Source organism: Adiantum capillus-veneris, chromosome 19 (genome assembly GCF_014529385.1).
Source record: "Adiantum capillus-veneris isolate H3 chromosome 19, ASM1452938v2, whole genome shotgun sequence".
Lineage (NCBI taxonomy): Eukaryota > Viridiplantae > Streptophyta > Polypodiopsida > Polypodiales > Pteridaceae > Adiantum > Adiantum capillus-veneris.
In genome coordinates this window covers 120628079-120650109 of record NC_140949.1, presented here as the reverse complement: position 1 = coordinate 120650109, position 22031 = coordinate 120628079, and the positions used below count along the sequence as shown (strand labels likewise).

The following is a 22031-nucleotide window of genomic DNA, read 5'->3' as shown; positions in this document are numbered from 1 at the left end:
TCTTGCTAAGAGTCAGATTCTGCTTCTGATCCTTCTTTTGCATCAGAGCTTCCCTTACTCTTGCTTTTGGTCTTGGTCATTCCAAGGCTCTTTTCAACCCTAGCTATAGTAACAACTAGATTATTGATTCCACTTCTATATCAATACTTGCCACATAATTCTTTAAACTTCTCCTTAATCCCTTCAAGAAATAACTTGCCCACATCTCATCTGTGGGTCTTTCTTTGCCCTGTAATCTGTCAACCAAGATTCTAAATTTTTGAGCATAATCTTCAACTCACATGTTTCCCTACATGATGTCTTTGATTTTCTTCAAAACATTTTAGGAGTCTTTTCTTTTCTAAATCTTCGTAAAAATGCCACTTTGAGTGCATCAATGGGCAATACCATATTAGCTAAACTAACTCATGACTTTTTCCTTCCAATGTTGCTTCAAATTGTTGCAACTTAATGGGATCAAGATACACAGCTAGTACCCACTTCGTCTCAAATTGAGCCACGTGACAATCAACATCTTCTTTGGACCTTCCTCTAAATTTTGCTACCTTGACCTTTGGGATAGGAGGCTATTGGGCCATTAGGATAGGTTGAGGTACTCTCTTAGGTTTTGCCTAGTAGATGGGTCAAATTGGAGTCTTGTTCTACTTCTTGCAGGTCCTCTTATCAAGAGCAAAGCTCCCAAAAAAATTCTCACATGCCTTCCATTTGCTACTCCAACACTCTCTACTCCTTGGTCTAAAGGTTGCTTCTTAGGGATTGGTTCAAGCTCAACAACATTTGCACCTTGTTTAAATTTTTTTGGATCTATAGTGCCCACTTGGGCTAGAGCCCTAGTGCAATGTATCCCAAACACTCTCCCCGCTCTGAGATGCATCATCTCTCATGAAACACAATAGACACATCAGGATCGCCAATTATGTTGGGGTCCAACAACACATTGAGAAAACTCATAGAATAGAATATCAGTCACATTAAGACATCTGAAAAATGAACTTCAAACTGAGCAAGAAGACACACAGAGTATTCAAACAAAGTAAAGAAGTAGAGTAATAGAATTGCAAAATAGAATTTGATTCATCATGAAAGCTACATCATCTTCCTCACGACTACATCCTAAAACATAGACTTGCTTTTCCAAGAGCTGCACACATGCCATTTAAAGATACTCAACCCAAAAGTAGTTACAACCACTTGATTCTTGGTATATCATCTGACTCAAATATCCGACACAGTACTATCCGACTAAGAAATATACAACTAATCATTATCCAACCAAGAATATTTTGACTAAGCAGAAGCTTTATAAAACACTTCGGGTTCAAGAAATAATAGGTTGCTTTTCTCCTTTCTTTACTTTGAAAAGCTCTTTCCACACTTCATGGAAAATCCACCAAACATGCATTGTTCATTTCTCTTTCACTCACTTTTCAGATCCATCCGTATGCACATCATCATGTATTGAAAGCCCTTATACAATAGACTCAGCCTCTCCTTCTCGTTGAGTTCCTTTCTCGTTTGCAACAATGTCTTTTTGGAATCCTCAAACATCTCTATAGTTGCCTCATCCTTCACCTTTCCCATCTTATATATATGCAACACTTCCATCTTTCTATTATAGAAACAATAACATATTAAATAATTGATTCAAAACTTTGAATGAATAGAAGATTTTGAGAATTGTATCTATTTTGGCATACCTTTGTGCTCGAACACGAGAGGTGGCCACAATGTAGAGCTTTTCCTTTGTTGGTGCAACCATACCCTTCTTTGACCAATCATAGTTGTAGATGAGTTGAAAGAATCCATAATCATTACTTGGATTTGCAATGGTGAGCATTTTGTATGCTCTATCTCTGAATTTTTGCTCCACCATTCCTTTTGTCTTGTCACATTTTGCAGCATACTCCTCCAAGCCCATGCTATGGCTATCAATGGAAGCTATATCTAGCTTCACTGCACTACCAAAAGAGGCTTGCAAAAATTTTGCAAAGACATCACCTAACAATCCCAAATCAATTGATTGTCCACCAAGGATCCGTCTATGCACAACCCTCACATCATTAGTGTTATCCTACTTTTCAGATTCTAGTTGACTAACATTTTGTGTAGTGGAGATAATAGCTAGGGCACTGAGTGATATCATGGCATAGTTTGTTGTTGTGCTATGCCTTTGCCCATGGCTAGACATCCGATGTTCGGCCACCCACTGTCTATACACTTATCCTTATTCTTGTATATACACATGAATAAGGATCTCCCCACTTCTTGGAGGGCTACTCCACCCACACATCACCGCACTCTTCTCTCGTTCCCTCTCTTGCATGACACCGTGCACACACTCTTTCTACTATTATCAAAGCATGAATAAGGATCTCCCCACTTCTTGGAGGGCTGCTCCACCCACACATCACCGCACTCTTCTCTCGTTCCCTCTCTTGCATGACACCGTGCACACACTCATTCAACTATAATCAAAGCATAGGTTTTTTTGGCTCGCTTCTCGATGTACATGCCACGGCTTCTCGATGAGTTGTGGAAGCAACATATCTCACTCATTGAAGCTTGAGCTATGCAAGCTTGAGGATCGATCTTGGTGCAAGCAGATTTGACATCAAGAGGACATCGTCAAAGCTTGGCTTCCTCAATGGTGTACGCAACCCCTCTTGGCTTGTGGAATCTTGGGATTTGGGCAAATCTGCAAGAAACACAGCTTATGAGCTTGAAATCTTGGAGGGGATCTTTGTAGGAGCAATCAAGCAAAGCACAGTAGATCCCAGGAATCCTTTGTGTGGTTGTGTGTGAGAGCGTGCACGCACACGCACACACACATTGGACAAAGGCAGCTTACAGAATCTGCAAACATCGAGGTGAGCATTGGAATCAGAGCTAGCAAGTGGTGCAAAGTTGAGCAAGCTACCAAAATTTGGGAAGGATTTGAAGCTACAAATCAGAACCAGTGTTGTGTAATTTTGCAATTAATGTGAGCAAGAGTCAAGGGCTTGGTAGTTCAAGCAGCAAAGAATCAACAATGCTACACATTGAGCGAGCATTGGCGAGCTTGGGAGTGTGTGTGTGTGTGTGACCACACACACTTACTACAACCAAATTGGATTTGCAATGGTAGCAAGAATTGAAGCATGTGAGTAGTAGCATTGCAACAAGGAAATCGAGCTGAGTCGGAAGTAGCAACTTGATTATGTTTGTGCTTGTGCACGCGTGCACACACACACACATGTCACTTTCATTTATGGATTACTGTTATGAGAATGGATATTGACTAATATTTAACACTACATGGATGGTAGTTATAAGTTAAGAAGGTTTTAAATAGGACATGGATAACAACTGATAGGTTTGTTGACACCTGTAATATGTATTTAAGGCTAATGAATTTTTTGTCTTGTTTATATGGATGTAGGTGAGGAATCTATCTTTACTTAGGATCTTTTTGGCTAAGCTATCATCACTGTCAAACCTGGCCTCTTTCACTTTAGAATAAGCTGTTGTTGACTATCTTATGCACAAAACACTAGAATGATACCTCATTCTCAATATAATGTACAAATATAAATCAAAGACGGAGTTGCTTTTGTGCTAATTATTGTCCTTTGTCTAACACCATTTGTCTTTTGAATTATTATGTTCTTTTGTGGATAAGTATAAGCCTCAAAATAGCAAAACACACGTCCTAAACACAAGGTTCTTCCAGAAAGCTAGAAAACTTGGATCGTGGATTTGGAGATTTTTGTCTATAGGCTTTGATGGACCAGCTGTCTATAATTTGTTGTAAGGTTGACAGGTGTTAGGTGGTCTTTCCTTGTCTATAGATTGGATTCCTGCTCACAGATATTGTAGTCTTTGATTTCGCTAGTTTTAGGTTGCAAGTTAATCCAAAACTACTTACCCTTATGTAATTATTTTGGTTCTTATGATTTCAAGAACATTTTACCTATAAACATACTACTCTTGATGGATGGTTCGTTTGAGGACTATCCATAGAAACCGGTTAAAGCATGGAAAACTTCTACGACTGACTATGAATGACATCCATACTATTCTTTATAGGATAACAAAGCTTTAAAACTTTGTGTGGAGTATAATCCTCTATGTTAACATTGTCACTTATAACTCGGATGAGACTCATGGATTTTTTGATATCATACAGCTCTTTGGCTTCAGATTTGACTATTCTATTCTCATCAACTTGATGAGGTAGTAGGCCCATACTCAATGGGCCTACTATTGACTTATTGAGCATGGTGCTTGGGTTAGGGTGGGCACGCGCACACACACACACACACACACATACGCACATATGTCACTTTCATATGTGGCTTGCTGTTCTCAAAATGGATATTTACTGATATTTAACACTACATGGATGGTAGATACAAGTTAAAAAGGTTTTAAGTAGGACATGGATAACAACTGATAGGTTTTTTGACACCTATAATATGTATTCAAGGCTCACAAATTTGTTGTCTTGTTTATATGGATGTAGGTGAGGAATATATCTTTACTTAGGATATTTTTGGCTATGTTGTTGTCCATCACTGTCAAACCTGGCCTCTTTCACTTCAGAATAAGTTGTTCTTGACTATCTTATGTACAAAACACTGATACCTCATTCTCACTATGATGTACAAAAATGAATCAAAAATTGAGTTGTTTTTGTGCTAATCATTGTCCTTTGTCTAAAGCCAACTGTCTTTTGAACTATAATGTTCTTTTGTGTATAATTATAAGTCTAAAACAGCAACACACGCACGCGTGCACACACACACACACGCACACACACAGACATTCGGGCCTTAGTCGACAAAGCGCTAGGCGAAAAACAAGCAAAGACAGAGCTCCTCAATCGAGCTGGGAAATGGTGCTTGAAGCAGGTAGCAAGACAAAGCTTGTGAGAGATTGAGGGAGATTAAGAGTTGGAGTCAGCAACATAGAGAAAGGCACCAAGCAACTATGAACTGTAGAGGAAAGTGCACACACACACACACACACACACACACACACACACACACACACACACACACACACACACACACACACACACACACACACACACACACACGTTTGAGCGTTTGGAGCTTGAAATTGGGCAAGCAAGCCTGAGAGCTGAAATCGATAAAAAATTCAGCAGAGAACTAGAACTAAGCTATTCTTTAAATTCTCTAAGGGTGTGTTCATACACAGACACCCACACACTTGTTATATAGAGAGTGTGAAGAGCCGGCATAAAAAAATTGAGATAGAGCTTGGTGTTACCATATACACGTGGTAGTGATGTGTGTGAACACACTTAGGACCACCAGGGCATTTTTTCCCTCACTAGGAGGTTTTCCCCCCGTGCATTGTATATACGCCCATCACTCTAGGGCTAACTTATCTTTACATTTCACACCAAGTAATACTACTCTCTGTTGTGTGCCTTGAGCTTCTTCATCTTCTCCAAGCTGTGTGTGTTTCTCGGCAACCCTATTTCCAACAATTGGTATCAAAACAGGTTGAGTCCTTCCGGGCATAGTCGCGAGCATCACCAACACGCCTTAGATTTTGGTGAGCTTTAGTGAGTGTCAGTAGGTTGACAAATACGTTGGGAAATCTTGTAGAGCTTGATCAACTCAGATTTTGATTCGGGCTCATTTCGACCTCCGTTTCTACTACAAGAAGTATTGCACATACATTTTTTGTCCTTTTGTGTGTAGACTTTTTGTCAGTGCCATTTTTGCATATTAAGTTTCTTACAATCTCCTTCGGGTTGTGCTACATAGCACGCGCTGGTCTCACCTCGTTTCTCCTCTTTTCAGGTTTTTTCCACATTAGGTGCAGACACTTGCCATGGCTGACAACAACAAGATGTATTTAGGATGTTTGCTGCTGATACATACATTAGATGGGGACAATTACCCAATGTGGGCTTACATGATGCAACATGTTCTTGTGTCAAAGGGCATTCAAAATGTTGTGCAGGGCATTGATGTACGTCCTGGTTCTATGGATATAGGTGTTGTTGAGGATGTTGCAGGTTTTGGTGTGGCAGGATTACTGCTGCTAGAGCTGTTTTGCCTACAATTGAGTAGGCTCATTGGGATGTTAGAGATGCATAGGCTCATGCATTAATTGCATTATCTGTGAAGCGCATTATTACTCCTCACATTTTCTCAACTAAATTATCTATACAGGCTTGAGATATTCTAGTTGGTCTTTATGCAAGTCACAATGAGGCTAAAATTTAGTTGCTACATACAGAGCTAGAATCAAAGAATATGCATGGGGAAGATGACATGGACATTTTTCTTGCTAGTATCAAGGAGATTAATGAGCAAACTCATTTCTGCAAGCGAAGTCATTTCAGACAGTTCCCTTGTGTAGACTATTCTTGATGCATTGCCAGATTCTTATCAAACTTTTGCTAGTACTTGGAGACTTATGAACCAAGGAAATCTTGATGTTGTCAAGTTTGATGCATTATGCACATTGCTATTGCGTGAGTCACTTTCAAGGAAAAACAGGGCTAAACAGCATGCAGTTTAACAATCTTTTATTGCTACTCAAAGAAAAGTTGGTAATAGCAATGTAACCAATTCTCATGGTTCTTCAACGAGTGGAAAATCACCTCTTCCTAATGCTTCTGATGGCAACACTTTGTCTAGGAATTCTGCTGAAAAGAGCAAAAAGAAGATGCGTTTCCATTATTGTAAAGCCAATGATTACTTGATCAAGGAGTGTCCTAAATTGAAGGCAAAAGAGGCCAAAGAAGAAAAAGGATGGTTCCATTACAAGTGTAGCTATTGTAGAGTCTTTTGTGAAAGGAGATTGTGATGTTGATGTAGATGCACAATGGGCTTTTAGTGTAGAGTGCATATATGATCCTTCTATGATGCATGTATATCAGTTTCTGTAGAGTTCACATGTGTAATACTTTGATAGTGGTGCTACAAAGCACATTACCTCTCATCGTGACTTGTTTACCTCTCTCAAGGATGTCCCTCCTGGGAATACAATCACTTGTGACAACAATGTCTCTTATTTTATCAAGGGGTTTGGGAAGATTGTGCGGACTACTACAAATGGCAGTTGTTTCACACTTGTTGATGCACTTTATGTACCTGGGATCAAGAAGAACCTTTTGTCTATATCTGCACTTGCTAGACTTGGTCTTGTTGTCAAATTTGTGGATGCCAGATGTACAGTTCACAATCTCAGTTTTGGTGATGAAATTGTTGCATCTAGTATTTTGTTCTCTCAATTCAATTGGTGGTTCATTCAATGGGAGTAGCCTAGCTTCCATTAGAGCAAAAATATTTGCCAACAAATGTTTGGATAGTCTTTTCTTTAGCCTTCCAAGCCTTTACTCCACATTTGAAGAAAACAAAATGCAAGCTACCCAAGTTGTGTAACACACACTTTTCTCCAAGCTTCCTTTATAATAACACCTAGAAAGAAACCTCAAACAATGCTTTGATAAAAAAACAACTTTCTTCTCTAGAGAGTAATGGATCATTATACATTCCAATACTATCTCCATTGCTTCAAATCCCTGGCCAAAGCCTTCAGCATAAATTTTAGGTGCCATTAGGTCTCTGCTTTACAAAAGTAGGAGATAGTATAAGTTTAATTGCTCTAGGATCCTTCCCAGAAAGGTATCCTTTTCTAAAGCAAAACTTGAAATTAAAAATTGTCTCTTTAGTAAATGCTCAAAGCATTAGAAAACTCTCTCTCTCTCTCTCTCTCTCTATGTGTTTTTTTGTACATATCTTGTTTTTGATTTGCAATTGTGTGGGACTAAGCAAATTCGAGAGATTTTTGAAATATGTAGGGTGTGAAAGTAAGCATAGATAATTGACATACGCTCTCTCTCAAAGTAACCAAAGGATAGTAACATAAATTTTCTATCACCCAAGAGAGGTATTTTGAATCTTTAATTCTCTTTTTAATACCAGAGTTTGAGGTCACCACTCACTTCACTTGTAATAATCAATGGGTGTGTGTGTGTATGGTGAGAGAGAGGGGGGGGGAGAGAGAGTATGAACATGAAGAGGAAATATTAATATCATATCAAAATGACACATATCTCTATCTATCTATCCCTTTTGAAATCGTTCTTTTGGTTTTAGTGATCCAAGTGTGAAACGTTGATGTGCGTGATTAACCTTTGTATTAGCCAATCGTGGCTTCCTGTAGTGCTCTAAGATATTAGGTTAAGAGATCTAAAGTTGACATCTAGATCTTTGGAATCTCTTGGGAATGGTGTGTCTGACTCCGATTGGCATATAGAACAATAATTTCAGATGCCACAACCAACCTGAGTATCACATATTGAGGTAAAGGCTAAGAATATCCGAGAGACCTTTGAGATCGGTAGGGTGTGAAAGTAAGCACAGATAACTAGCATACCCTTTCTCTCAAAATAACCAAAGGAGTAGCATAATTTTGATATCACCCAAGAGATTTGTTTTGAATCTTCAATTCTCTTTTTAATACTAGAGTTTGAGATCACCACTCACTTCACTTGTAATGATCAATCTCACACACACACACACACAAACACACACACACACACACACACACACACACACACACACACACACACACACACACACACACACACAGAGAGAGAGAGTGAACAAGATAATATCCTATCAATCACACAGGTACCTCTATCTATCTATCCCTTTTGAAATCTCTCTTTTGGTTTTAGGGATCCAAGTGTGAAACGTTGATGTGTGTGACTAACCTTTGTATTAGCCAAGCATGGCTTCCTCTAGTGCTTTAGGTTATTAGGTTAAGAGATCTAAAGTTGACATCTAGATCTTTGGGATCTCTTGAGAATGGTGTGTGTGACTTTGACTGACATATAGAACAATAATTTTAGATGCCACAACCGACTTGAGTATGACATATTGAGGTAAAGACTCATTGACAATGTCTTTAGTGATCCTTACTGAAATAAAAAATACCAAGACAAGTACATGATTTACACATGTTGGATTATTCATGGCTTTTAATCTCAACCCAAGTGTATAAGTATCGCTTCCATATAGAGCTACTACAATTTTAATTATCAGAGTTTTCTAAAGTATCACATATCGAAGTCAAGACTCACCAACTTTAGAGATCCCTAATGATGTAAAAACTACCAAGGCCAAGTGCATGGCTTTCAAGTTCAACCCCAAGTGGCATGACCTATAGAACACCCAAGTGCAGTAGATTAATTATGAATTTTCTTCATGGAGTTGTAGAGTAGATCTCTATCATACCTTGAAATTGTACGACACATCTATGGGTTCCCTTCTCTGTACGTGCAAAGTATTGATCAATGCGTATTTTGTTGAGGACAGTTGGTTGATTATTGCAATGCCCTCTACAAAATCACACCTTCATTTAGAGATTCATCGAAGGACCTTTGTAACTAATGGAATTGCTCCAAGCTTGTACATCCTTGTCCACCACCCCATAGATCCTTGAGGCCTTTTGATTCTATTTGTATGACATGAACAATCATCTCCTCTCATGTTTGAGTGAGTGTATGTGACAATAGGAAACTTGAAGCATGTTCGAGCTTTCTAAGAATCATGCTTGTAAAGGGGTTCTTTCTTATCTTGTTGGGTTCATTTTGTCTCTGTAAAGAATAGATGCAAGTGTGTACATCTTTGTATTCTACATATCGAACGACACACTTAGCTAGCAGTGCTCATTCTGGCTATAGAAGAAAGCATTAAATATTTCTCCTCTTAGCCTCCTAATCTACATTGCACTTTCTAGATATTGTGGCTTAGCTCCTCCATAGGCCGAGAAGCTCACCTCGTAGAGTTAACCATTTGTGTTGCCATGATTAGCTCACTAATCGTGGGGAGTGTTTCCATGCCCTAGCCAGGTAGCTCATCCCTCCGTATTGACAATTATGTTTGGTCATTGGAGCTATTGCAACCATGGAACCCCCAACATTTGGCACCGTTGTCGGGGACGATTACTTATGCTAGTGTAATTGTGGCATAATCGAATGCGTTCCCTTACTAATTTCACTTGTGTTTATGTTTTTGTGGATTTTGGATGCGTGTTCATGAAGCAATGTGTTCATAATTCCCTAATGTGTCACCGTATCTTGCCAATCGTGTGTTTACACACTCTAATTTCACACTAACCCCTTGCTAATTTGACTAATTTTTGCTAACTTATGAATGTGCTATGAAGGACTGGAGCATTTGACCATTCAATTAATCTTCAATGGAAAGGTAATTAAGGTGGTATTCTCAACCTGCTTAGAATCTAAAGATGTGTAGAATTGTGTAGAGATCCCCGCATAATGCAATGTGGATTGATTTTTTTTTTCGTTTTCACTCCGTCGTAATGCCGAAATTTTTAAGATTCGGTGGCGTATGAATTTGACAAGTTTCAATTGCTAATTGGTGATCGTAGATTGCTAATTGGGTGCCTAATTGAGTTAATTGTATGCTTGGATGGTCAATTGCAATTATGTGTGTGCATTCTAATTGAGTGTGTGTATGCTTAATTTTAGGTGTGTGTGTACTATCTTGCCCATGTTTGTGCACCTAAAAATGAATGTGTGCTTAATGATTTTCAATTGTGACGATTAATTTGTGTTGTGCTCATGCTCAACTAATGATTTGTGAAGTCACATTGCAAATACGACAAGTTTAACCCTTTTGTGTGCGCACCTAAAGATTGGTAAAAACTGCCAATTTTATTAGTGTGTGACTGCCTAAAAAGTGTTTAATTTGCATGATTGATTCATATTTTGATTGCATAATTGGTTAATTGCTGCGTTTTTTTTGCTCAAAACAGGAATTTACACATTTCAACTGTGTCAAATTTTGACCTAATTTTGTTGATAATTTTGTCGGTTTAATTGCCTAGTCTTGATTTATTTGATGAAATTGTTTTGCAATTGAATTGAGGCGATTTTTGCAATTTTATTTGGCTGCACTATTCCCCTATGTGTGGAGAATTTGTAGAATTTTTTTGGGTATTTTTAAAATAATTCTAGCAAATTTTTGATAAATTTTTGCATTAGTTTTCGGTTAATCTGGTTAATTTTTTGCATTACTTTGCGATATTTACGAGCTATTTTGTGTGTGCATATTTACGACATCATTTTGTTCGCATTTGTGCCCTCAGTGGTCAAATTTTGAGCGTTTCGCTATTTCCGAGGGTCGAGTGGACAATTTTGTCGAAATTGGCATTTTTGGTAAAAATATGCTATTTTTGGTGTGCTTTTACGTGTCGAAAATATTTGGTTGTGAATGTCGGTGATTTTCTTGGACTTTTTTTGGCAATTTTTGGGATTTTTTGGGATTTTCGAGTGAATTTTTGGAGTTTCGGCTAATTTTCGACCTATTTTCGGCATTTTTGGAAATTTGAAGAAAATAACATTAATAGAAAGCTGGTTCAAGCTTTGACACCCGTGCCCTGCGGCACATAAAATTCCGTGTCGGATTACGATCTCTTGGGATAGTTTCCTACGACATTAAATAATCTTCCTCCACCGTCCGCTCTCGTCTCGTTCAGCGTGAACACACCCCCACACTCTCACTCTCTCTCTAACTTTCTCTCTCCTCAACACCCCCTCCACAAGCGTGATTATTAACCCCCCCCCCCATTCTCTCTCTAACCCCCCTCACTCTCTAACTCTCTTGCCTCGCTGCCCGTGCTGTCAGCAGGTGACTGCCGACTGTCACGAGCGCTACCCCTTCCTCCTTGTCTTTTTCACACACCTGACCCGTACTTTCCTCTGTCGCGCACACTCTCTCTCTCCCTTTTTGCATCTTGTACTCCCTCTATCCTCTACGTCCTGCTGGCTGCTAGAAAAATACATTTTTTGTAACCGAAGAAAATAAGGGCAAACTTGAAATTCTACTGGTTTTTAGGTCAAACTTCGAAGCTTTTGCCGGTATTTACACTAAAACTTGTCTAAATTTGCCGGTTTTCTTTAAGGCAAGCTCAAAATCAAACCGGGATTCTATGATTTTTGCCGGTTAAAATACATTGTACCTGGTTTTTTTTTTGCTAACACTGGTATGTACCCCCTCTTGTCCGGAGCCATTAAGGCCACCCACGCGAACGCCTGGCTCAGTAAGCGCGCCGCTCTCTCTCTCTCTCTCTCTGCCCCGACATCCCCCTCGCTGGCAGCCTTAGCGCATTCACACACACACACACACTCACACACGTTGTTGTTTTCTCTCACCCTCTCTCTCTGCCAGCCGCACGCTGTTGCTGAACCCCGCCATTAACGCCGCGCTTCTCTCCTCGTACGGTGCGCTAGGCCCGTATCAATCGCCTTCACGCTCGTGCTGCAGGTCAACGCGACGCCATTCCAGGCTCCAGCCAGGTAAGCTACGTAAGGTGCAAGTAATTTTTGTATTATTTTATTTACTTTTAATTTTTTTAAAAAGAGGCTTTAAAAATCACAAAAAACATAAAACACTCACAATTTTTAAAAAAAAAGAAGAAACACATAAAATTTCACAAAAAGAATTTAAAAAAACTCATAAAAAAGAAAAAAATCATTAATAAAATAAAAAAAGAGAATAAAAATTCACAGAAAAGAACAAAAACGATTTAAAAAGTAAAAAAATCAAAAAAATCAAAATAAAAAAGGGTTTAAAAATCACAATAAAATAGAAAAACCCAATAAAAAATTAGAAGAATTAGAAAAAATAAAATAAAAACCTCTTAGAAAATTCTAAAAAAATAAAAAATTCACAAAAATAGAAAAAACATAGAAAATTCACAAAAAAATAAAAAATTTCCCAAAAAATCACAAAAATAATAAAAAACTCAAAAAAATCATAGAAAATTCAAAAACTAATCAAAAAAATCCCACAAAATAAAAAAAATTCGTAAAACCATCAAAAATTTCATGAAAATTAAAAAAATTCACAAACAAAAAGAAAATTCACAAGAAATTCCCTAAAAATTGAACTTCCATAGTGTCAGATAGAGATCCTAGAATGACCAGTAATTTCTGGAAGGGTCTCTTTGAGAATTTAGGAACAAGGCTAAACTTCTCTTCGGCCTATCATCCACAAACTGATGGCCAAAGTGAAATAGCTAACCTAACCATTCTCGATCTACTAAAAGCCTATGTAACGAAAGTAGATCAAAGATCCCAATGGGAGAAGTACTTACCCTTAGTGGAGTATGCTTACAATAACACTGTACATACTTCCACGGGAAAAGCACCTTTCGAGGTAATTGAGGGAAGATCAAAAAGTCCCTTGCTACTTAAAGTACATGGGAAGATCTTCGCTGCAGATGAGTATAGCCGAGACCTACAAGAATATTTTCAAAAGATTAAAGATGCTATCTCTATCTCACAGCAAAGGCAAAAGGCTGCTGCTGACAAGCACAGAAGAGCCCAAGCCTTTAAAGAAAACGATTGGGTCTTGTTAAAGTTTCCCAAGGTTCGATTAAGGCACACGACGGGCAAGAATCCTACGGGCCACCAAAAGTACTATGCTAAACTAGCAAAAAGGTACTATGGTCCCTTCCAGATTCTTAGGCCAATCAATGACATGGCCTATCAACTTAAGTTGTCCAATCATTGGCTCATACACAATGCTTTTCATGTGAGCCTATTAAAGCCTTACAAAGGAGAGCCACCTCAAGAACCAACTATTGAAGACCCACCGGAGATCGAGGACCAAGAGGAGGTGCTGCAGCCCGAGTCCATTCTCCGACATGAAGACAAGGTATTAAGAGGTGGTAAGACTATCCGACGATATCTTATTAAGTTTAAGAATTATCCTTTTGAAGATGCTAGATGGATGCAAGGCATACAATTAAAGGATAACCTAAACCTTGTCAATGCTTACAATGCTTCCCAAGAGTAAGAAAATGTACAAAATGTTAAAAATGAACAAAATTTTTGTCTTATAAGACTCTCTTTTTCTTTATTTGTGCACAAAAATAAAGTAGTATGCATGCTTAGATCAAGTTTGTGGAGACGACGTCTCCCAAACACCAAGTAGAGCTTGTCACTCTACTATGGAAGATTGATAGGACTGATGTGCAGACATGCTTGCGGCAGCCTCAGGCTCTCAAGCGCCAAATGGACTAGTCATCCATTATGGAATGATGTCGTAGGGTAACATAGGGATCCTCTACCCGCTAAGAAAAGGACTCATGAATATGCTTTATCTTCTCTACACCATAGTCGAGGACGACTATGATTTCAAGAGAGAGGTAATGTCATAATAATCAATATCTAATTCTCCTAAATGATTTTCTCATATTAAACTGATCATTTAATGTGGGGAGGTACCAGGGGAGAAAAAGCTAGAATATTGGTTAAGCTAGCAGATCGGCCACAGTAGGGATCCAAAGGAGGGAAAATAGGGATCAAAAGGGGGGGGGCATCTGCAAAAGAGCCATGTGCAACAATGGGCTAAAAAGACCCTAAGGTTCAGCCCATTAAGACTTCCAAAATGCTAAGGTTCCAAAATTCAAAGGTTGTGTCCAAAGGTCAACCCTAGGGAAAATTGGATGCTTAGTGTGTGTACAAAAGTCTTCTTCAAAGCCTACAAAGGAGGGGACGAGCCCATTTAGTAGGGGATGAGAGAGAAAGTCACACACACACACAGGCTCCCTTTACACAAAGGGAATTAGGGACACATGTCAGCTCCCTAGGCCAGATGCCCACAAGGTGTGCCCAATTCCTATTGGAAGACCCTTGAAGTGGACCAATGAGAATTAAGCTAGAGTAAATCTAGTTTAATTAATTTAAAAACATTTAATAAAAGAAACCAATGAGAATTAAGTCTCCTAGAAGACTATTGGGCAGTCTCCCAAGGGGTCCAATGAGCATTTAGGAGCCCAATGGCTTGCCTGATTCCTATTGGCCAGGAGGCAAAGGGGTCCAATGAGAGTTTAGTTTAATTATTTAATTACCTAAAGCTCTCACAAAAGGGCAAAGGGGGACACATGTTAGAAGGCTATCACTTATGCTGCTTAACACACATTGGCTTGACTTGGGGAGGTCCAATGAGGCAAAAGCCAGACCAATTTAGCAGGAAGGGCTCGCCCAAGAGAGAGAGGGGGCTGATTTTTGCTTGGCATTGACACACACACACACACACACACAAACTTGACCATGTGTGAAGAAAGAATACTCTCTCTCCACCCAAGCACTCTTGTAATTCTCATTAGGAATCTATTCTAATGAAATGCCCACTATGTTCATGCTAATTTCCACTACGCATAAGTTATTAGGCCATTAAATGTTACAGCATGTCTCTAGTGGGTTCAGCAGAGGTGGTTGCCCTAATGCTGTTTAGAGAGATGTGGCATATTCCCCCCATGTCTCAGTGGAGGTGACCGCTGGTGGTGGTGAATGCTTGTGGAATAGCCTCCATGATTTTCCTGAGTCTTGACTTATAAATAGCTGATACAGATCCCACTCTAGCTGAGATAGATAGGCCCTTTTCTTTCGTCGCACCAAGCGGTGAAAGATAATCCGTGACTGTCTATGTGTGGTGATACCCATGAGCACTTCCCTTTGTAATTTGATCCTCAGTCTCTCTACACTCCTCATCATACCAACTGTTATGGGGCATGCTTCCAGATCGTCTTCGTGTAGGCTGGCTATGGGGGTATGCCTCTGATGCTGCATCATGGAGCGTCTCTATTAGTATTTGAGTGAGTTCATCTAGTGGCCGTCCTGGCTCCTGGGTGCATAGTTGCTTGTATATCTCATCCATATGCACAGAATCCGTCTCCCTCATGAAGGTATATCGAGTGTGTGTGGGGACCTCTCCTAATGGAGCTGTGCTGAATTGAAACGTCACGGTGATAGATAGGATAGCATGATCAACTGCTACTCCAACTGGTCTAGTGCCCACCATGAAATTTTGAAAGAATGGAATGAGACCTGGCTGGGCCATAACATAATCGACTATGCTGGCACCATGTCGGTGTGGAAAGCAAGTAAAACCTCCAGCTGTCGAAAATCTTTGTAGGCCATTCAAAATGGCCAATCTATGCGCGGTTCCCATATCTATCAAGTATCTACCATACTCAGTGTATTCCTCATCTTCTGATAGTTTGGATAGACCCATCTTTGTAACGTCCAACTCCCTAAGCATCTATTTGGAAGAATCATAAAATATTGCCCTGGTCCTAACATTGAAATCCCCTAGTATGATAATGTCACCATCCTTGGAAAACTCCCATATGTCATTATCCAAAATAGCAAAGGGGGATTGTCCTCTAGGTGAGGCATATACTGACGTACTAGGAGGAAAGTAACAGATAGCAATGTAGAGGTATTCACCTGTCTCTGCCCTGAGCCTTACCCACATGTACTTAGCCTGTTCATCCTTGCGTGCTATATATATCAATGGTTGCAACTCCTCCTCAAATAGAACTGCCACTCCCCATGAGCCTCGTTCTCGATGCTCCGATCTGGTCTCCTGTCTCTACAGGCTGTCTCCCATCTATATCTGCTCATCTGTGGCATGGATTGCCCAACGGCTTGATGCGTCTCAGAGTAGAAAATGATTTTTCTCCCTGTGAAGCTATCCTCAAAGGCCCCTACATCAAGACGGAGTGAACGGCTCTAGGTTGCCATCTTTAGTGTGGTCCCATAGGTCTCGCACCGTCATGCGGGGCATCGCTCCAATATCACCACCTTTCCATCCCTGCAAAAAGCAATCTTCCCCTTTTCCCTTGCTGCTCTAATTTCCGGCATTACTTCTTGCATATGAGAAATCTGCGAGAGGGTGAGGTCCTCTCCAAGAAAGATGCCAGTCTTCTTTAGAGTCGGTCTCTTCTTCAAGAAGTCCTTCTTCGCTTCCATGGAGGGGAAGCGGAGAATGAGTGCCCTTTCCTTTGAGATTTCTCCGTTGCTCCCACTTTTCTTAGTGCCCACTCTCCAAGCCCTTATACACGTCTGCTCGTTGACCCCCACCAGAGTCATGAGTTCTTTCACCTCTTCATCCACATTATCTTGGTCTCTAAGGCCACGTATCCTTACATGTAAGACCCTCACACGTCTCCTTTGTTCCTCTTCTAGTGTCAAGTTGATGATGGTTGGTGTGGGGATGGGGGTTATTTCCTTGCCTTTTCCTTTCTTGACAATCTTGATCCATTTTTTGGCCTTTTCTGTTTTTTGTTGGGTCTTTGTGATGACATCTACCCATGAGGTGGTCATTTTTTCTGTTGCTCCCCACCTTCTTTGATGGCCCGCACTTGTTCCTTAAACGTGTTAAGCTCTTCAATCACTGAGGGTTGAAACTCTCCCTTTTCGAGGACATTCTGTGATCGCACCTCTACAAGCTCTTTCTTGAGTAGTGCGATTTCCTCATCTTGGGCCTTCACGCGATCCTGGAGTGTATGTATCGTGCTTTCCTGTGCTGCCATGCACGCATTGAGCACGTTAATAGTACCTAGGAGGTGGCGGTTGATCTTGCTGAATGGACTCGCTCAATTCTTCATGGCATCCTCCACCGGGTCATCCTTGCTATTCTATTTTCTCATGATTGGAAGGCCGCAATAGGAGAGGGAGAGGGGTACAGAAGTGGAGAAGAGGTTTTTTTTTCCAGAGAGAGAGAGAGAGAGAGAGAGAGAGAGAGATGAGATGATTACAATGACCCACTTGCAAAACATTCACTTCAATACTTGGAAAAAACATAAGCACAATGCGTATATTGCAATGTCAAAAAGTGTAAAGATCTCCATCATGTCAAGCTTTACAATTAGCTCAATGTTTATGTTTACAATGACTCATATTCTACTATGGAGTTGGATGATTGAGGATCACTCCAATATATCTCATTAACAAACTTTACAATTAATTCAAAACTTCAAACTTGTCATTTGAAATATAAGATTTATACTTATGATATATCTTTCACAATAGAATATCACAACCATAAACATTGACATAATCAACATCGACCATATGTAGTCCTTGTAGAGCTCTCATCATTTTTATCTCTCTCAAGATTTGTGACACTTTACAAAGCGAAATGCTTAAGCGTCCACAATTTTTGTACCATCCGTCTGCATACGAATATACCCAATGATACTACCAACACCATGCACCATTTTCTTATAAATGTACTCAATTTTAAATTTTTATTAAATAAACATCTTTAATCTATTGGGAGAATAACCAGTACATCATGACCCATGTTAACCTACATTACCAATTAGCAAATTTCACTCTCTCTCTCTCTCTCTCTCTCTCTCTCACACACACACACACACACACACACACACACACACACACACACACACACACACACACACACACACACACGTGTGTGCGTGCGTGTGTGGATGTGTAGTAGATAAAAATCCACTTTAATAAACCAACGCATAAAAAAAACATGATTCTTGGAATGTAAAGACAATGTATTCATTTGATGATTTATTGAGAGAAGTTTAGCCTACAACCCACTCTACTCGGGACTCTCAAGATCCAAGGTCCAACGCATCGAACACTCTGCCCAAGGCGTTGAGGTGTGTCACCCAAAGAATAGATTCTAAAAATCCATTCATTGATTCCATATGGACCATATGAAATGCACCGCAATTTATAGGCCGTTCCATACCTAACTCTCGTATAGTGATATTCATGTCATCTATATCAAACTCTATGTGATAATAACCTACAATACTTCTAAAATATCGTGCTTTGTATGTAGTAATACTGAAGCCTTTAATGAAGATAACAACCCATTTAGGCATAAAAAATAACAACTTATTTAATGTCATACTGATTAAAGTTCAAGCTATACACACCGCAAGATCTCAAAATACTCGATAATGCGAACTATGTCCTCATCATGTACGTGACCTCTCCACAATGGAGGATCTAAAAAGAAAATTCACACGCATAAATGCATAGAATAAAGTCCCTAACTCTATCGAGGTAAAAGTAAGTGCCAAAGATCAGATTTTTGTACTTCTAATATAAGAAGGTTCATCATTGAGGGTGTACGAAACCATTGGATATTGTGCCATTCTTTATCTGCTCTAAAAATGGAGGTTTAAAAGTTTAAGAAGGAGAGAAAAAATAAATTGATTAAATAAGAGTTTTCCACTCATACCATATAGAATCATGTCAATTCTTTCTTTTATTTAAAAAGGGAGCTTTAAAAAAATAAAAAAAATAAAAATAATAATAAAATAATATATATATATATATATATAGAGAGAGAGAGAGAGAGAGAGAGAGAGAGAGAAGGAGGATGAGAGCGAGAGAAAAGACTTTGAAGTTTCACAATTTCACAAAGATGCATTGAAAATATAGAATGTAACAAAGACAATACAAAAGAGCTATCGTCCAAAGTGTAGTCTGCGAGAGACCACATTAGGTACTCTATAAGTCCAAGGACCTATGTTATATACATTTTGCAAGATGGGGGGGGGGTTGTTTCAACTTGCATGAATATTCTCAATCGATATGATGTAGTGCAATTTTTGGAAATCCCCACCGATTGTGTATTAACTGGTCTTTCATCATTCACAAACCAAATATTGACTTGAATTTGATGAAGCTCTTGATCTAAAGAAGTGGTTACATGGTAGTATCCGAGAACTTTCATAGCCATATCTCTATCTAAATATAGCATTTCATAAACACCTACAATGAAAAATCCTAGATGATAATGATCTCTGCAAAGACATCCACAAATTATGTAGCACCATATGAAGACTTAAAACTACAATTTTGCCATATAAAACTCTTACAATATAATATGGGTCGTATCAAATAAGATCACCAAAAACATAGCTGGAATTCAAACTGTTTGTTGGAAGCATCATGTCTGAACGTATTTTGACTCCTTCATTATCCACATCCCCATTGCCAATGTCATGTACCGAATGTGAAAAACTTTGTTGATGCAAATTTGTTTCACAGTCAAGTATACGCATGTTTTTGGTAAGCCTCACGATCTTTGTATATTTCCATATATGAGAATGACAAAGTAAAGCATTTATAATGTCTGCACGACTACCGTTGCATACAACATGTAGTATCTATTGGAAGTCACCTCCTAGCAAAAGAACTTTTCCACCAAACAAAGTGTCTCGCTGCATAATATCCCTTAAGGTTCCATCCAATGCCTTAAATGCATATCAATGTGCCATGGGAGTCTCATCCCATATAATTAGAGGTGCTTTCCTTAGAACTTCAGCAAGTTGACTATTTTTACCTTTATATTGCAAGTTGCTTCAGAATCTCCAAACTTATCTTAAACCTAGAATGAGTGGTTCTTCCATTACTCAAAAGCAATGCTGCAATACTAGATGATGCACATGTGAGAAATTTCACATCTTTCTCGTACTCGTGACAAAAGTGCATTACATGGGCTTCCCTTACACAATGTGGAACAATATTTTTGTGGACCTTAGAAGGCTTCAACAAGCCATGCTTAGATTTTACGAGTTACCTGAAGAAGGTAACACACTTTACTTATTTCTTTTGGTTGTGTTCTTATTATAGACTTTGAAGTTTAAGGTCTTGCCACTACTTATTTTGTAGTGCTTGGCACAAAGGTCGCTTTTGTGCTGAAACTCGATGAGTGTCAAATAGTGAAAGACCGAAGGTTAGAGAGGCTAAGTTTCACTCTAATGAATGAGGCCTTTTTGCAAACCAAGCGAAGGGATTCAGTCGAGCCATCTCCCACCCCATCTTTTAATGTGCAATCAGAGAAAGACATTTGGTGGTTGGGTGCTATTGAGGTGCCCAAAGAGACCAATGGAGTACTTTCATGGATTTTTGAGAGAACTCCATGGATCACAGAAGTAATACACTCCCTAATTGCAGGTGAGAAGTTGGACATTGAGGGTTTTGGTAGCTTTGATGTGGAGTGGTACCTAGGTGGGGACTTGAAGACCATAAAGTGTTTGCTTGGCTGCAAACAAGGGGCTTCTTCTCTCATGCCTTCTCCATTTTGCACTCGAGGGTACAAACCTAATAGACAAAAAGCACACAAGAACTCTGCAAAGGGCAGTTCAATGCTTCCATGGCAAGGGATGGAGAATAAGGATTGAACTGTTGTGATGTCGGAGATGAAGGCAAAGAATGAGAAGTGTCTATTTTGAGATGCCCCATGCTCAATGCCTCAGATCGTGCACAAAAGGACCATGCTGGGAATCCAATATTTCCATTTCCTCTATTGAATGTATATTTTTGTACATTACACGCATTCATGCACATTTTTTATGGGCTATTGAAGCTCCACATTGACTATGCTTTCACAATGAAGTCATTGGAAAAGTCTTAGGAAGCGATCGAAAGGGTGGAGGCACTCTTGAATTCCATTGGCTGTCACGGTGGAAATGTGTCTATCATTGCTCCAAAGAACACAGGGGAGGCCCATGAAATTGCCCAACAAGTGTCAATGAGTAGACAAAAATCCAAACACTTTTTGAAGAAAGTAACCCAAGGAAAGCCAGGTCAATATGATGCTCAAAACAGCTCCAACCACAAAGCACGTAACCTTTGGGACCTTTGGAAGGAATTATGCAAAGCTACTACTGACAGTGATTCAAATGGCGAGCTTTCACACAAGCGCAAGCAAGTTTGGGCACAGTCTGATAAAATGGTAAGTTTATGAGTCTTACCAGCACAACAGAAGAACAACGCCAATTATTTCAAGAAGCCTTGGTGGATTTCACCAAGGTCTTCACCCTTTCTTGGGGTGAAAATAACATCACACATTACATGATAAGCAATGTTACGCAGTGAACTTATTACAAGAAATTGTTTCCATTAAATAATGTACATCATTTTCTCATGTGAACATCATAACTTGAGGTGCATTTTTTATGCACAAATATGGTTCGCTTTAGATTTTTAGCACTCAAGGCATGGAGAAGTCCCATTATCGAGCAAGGGGGATGTACTTCAAAATACTCAACATGGTGGTGAAATGGTGTAATCCAATTATTTGGAGGAGATGTTCAACTGGTTTTTCGCACAACATTTGCGTGTAAGCTCACGATGGAGCGTGCGCGACAATCCAAGATTGCTAGGGAAGTGTGCAAATTGA

At 39.4% G+C, this 22031-nt stretch overlaps 1 pseudogene; it reads right to left on the bottom strand.

The window, feature by feature from the left end:
• Positions 1 to 1318: 1318 nt before the first annotated feature.
• LOC147434752 (uncharacterized) lies at positions 1319 to 17385 on the bottom strand (annotated as a pseudogene).
• Positions 17386 to 22031: the final 4646 nt, after the last annotated feature.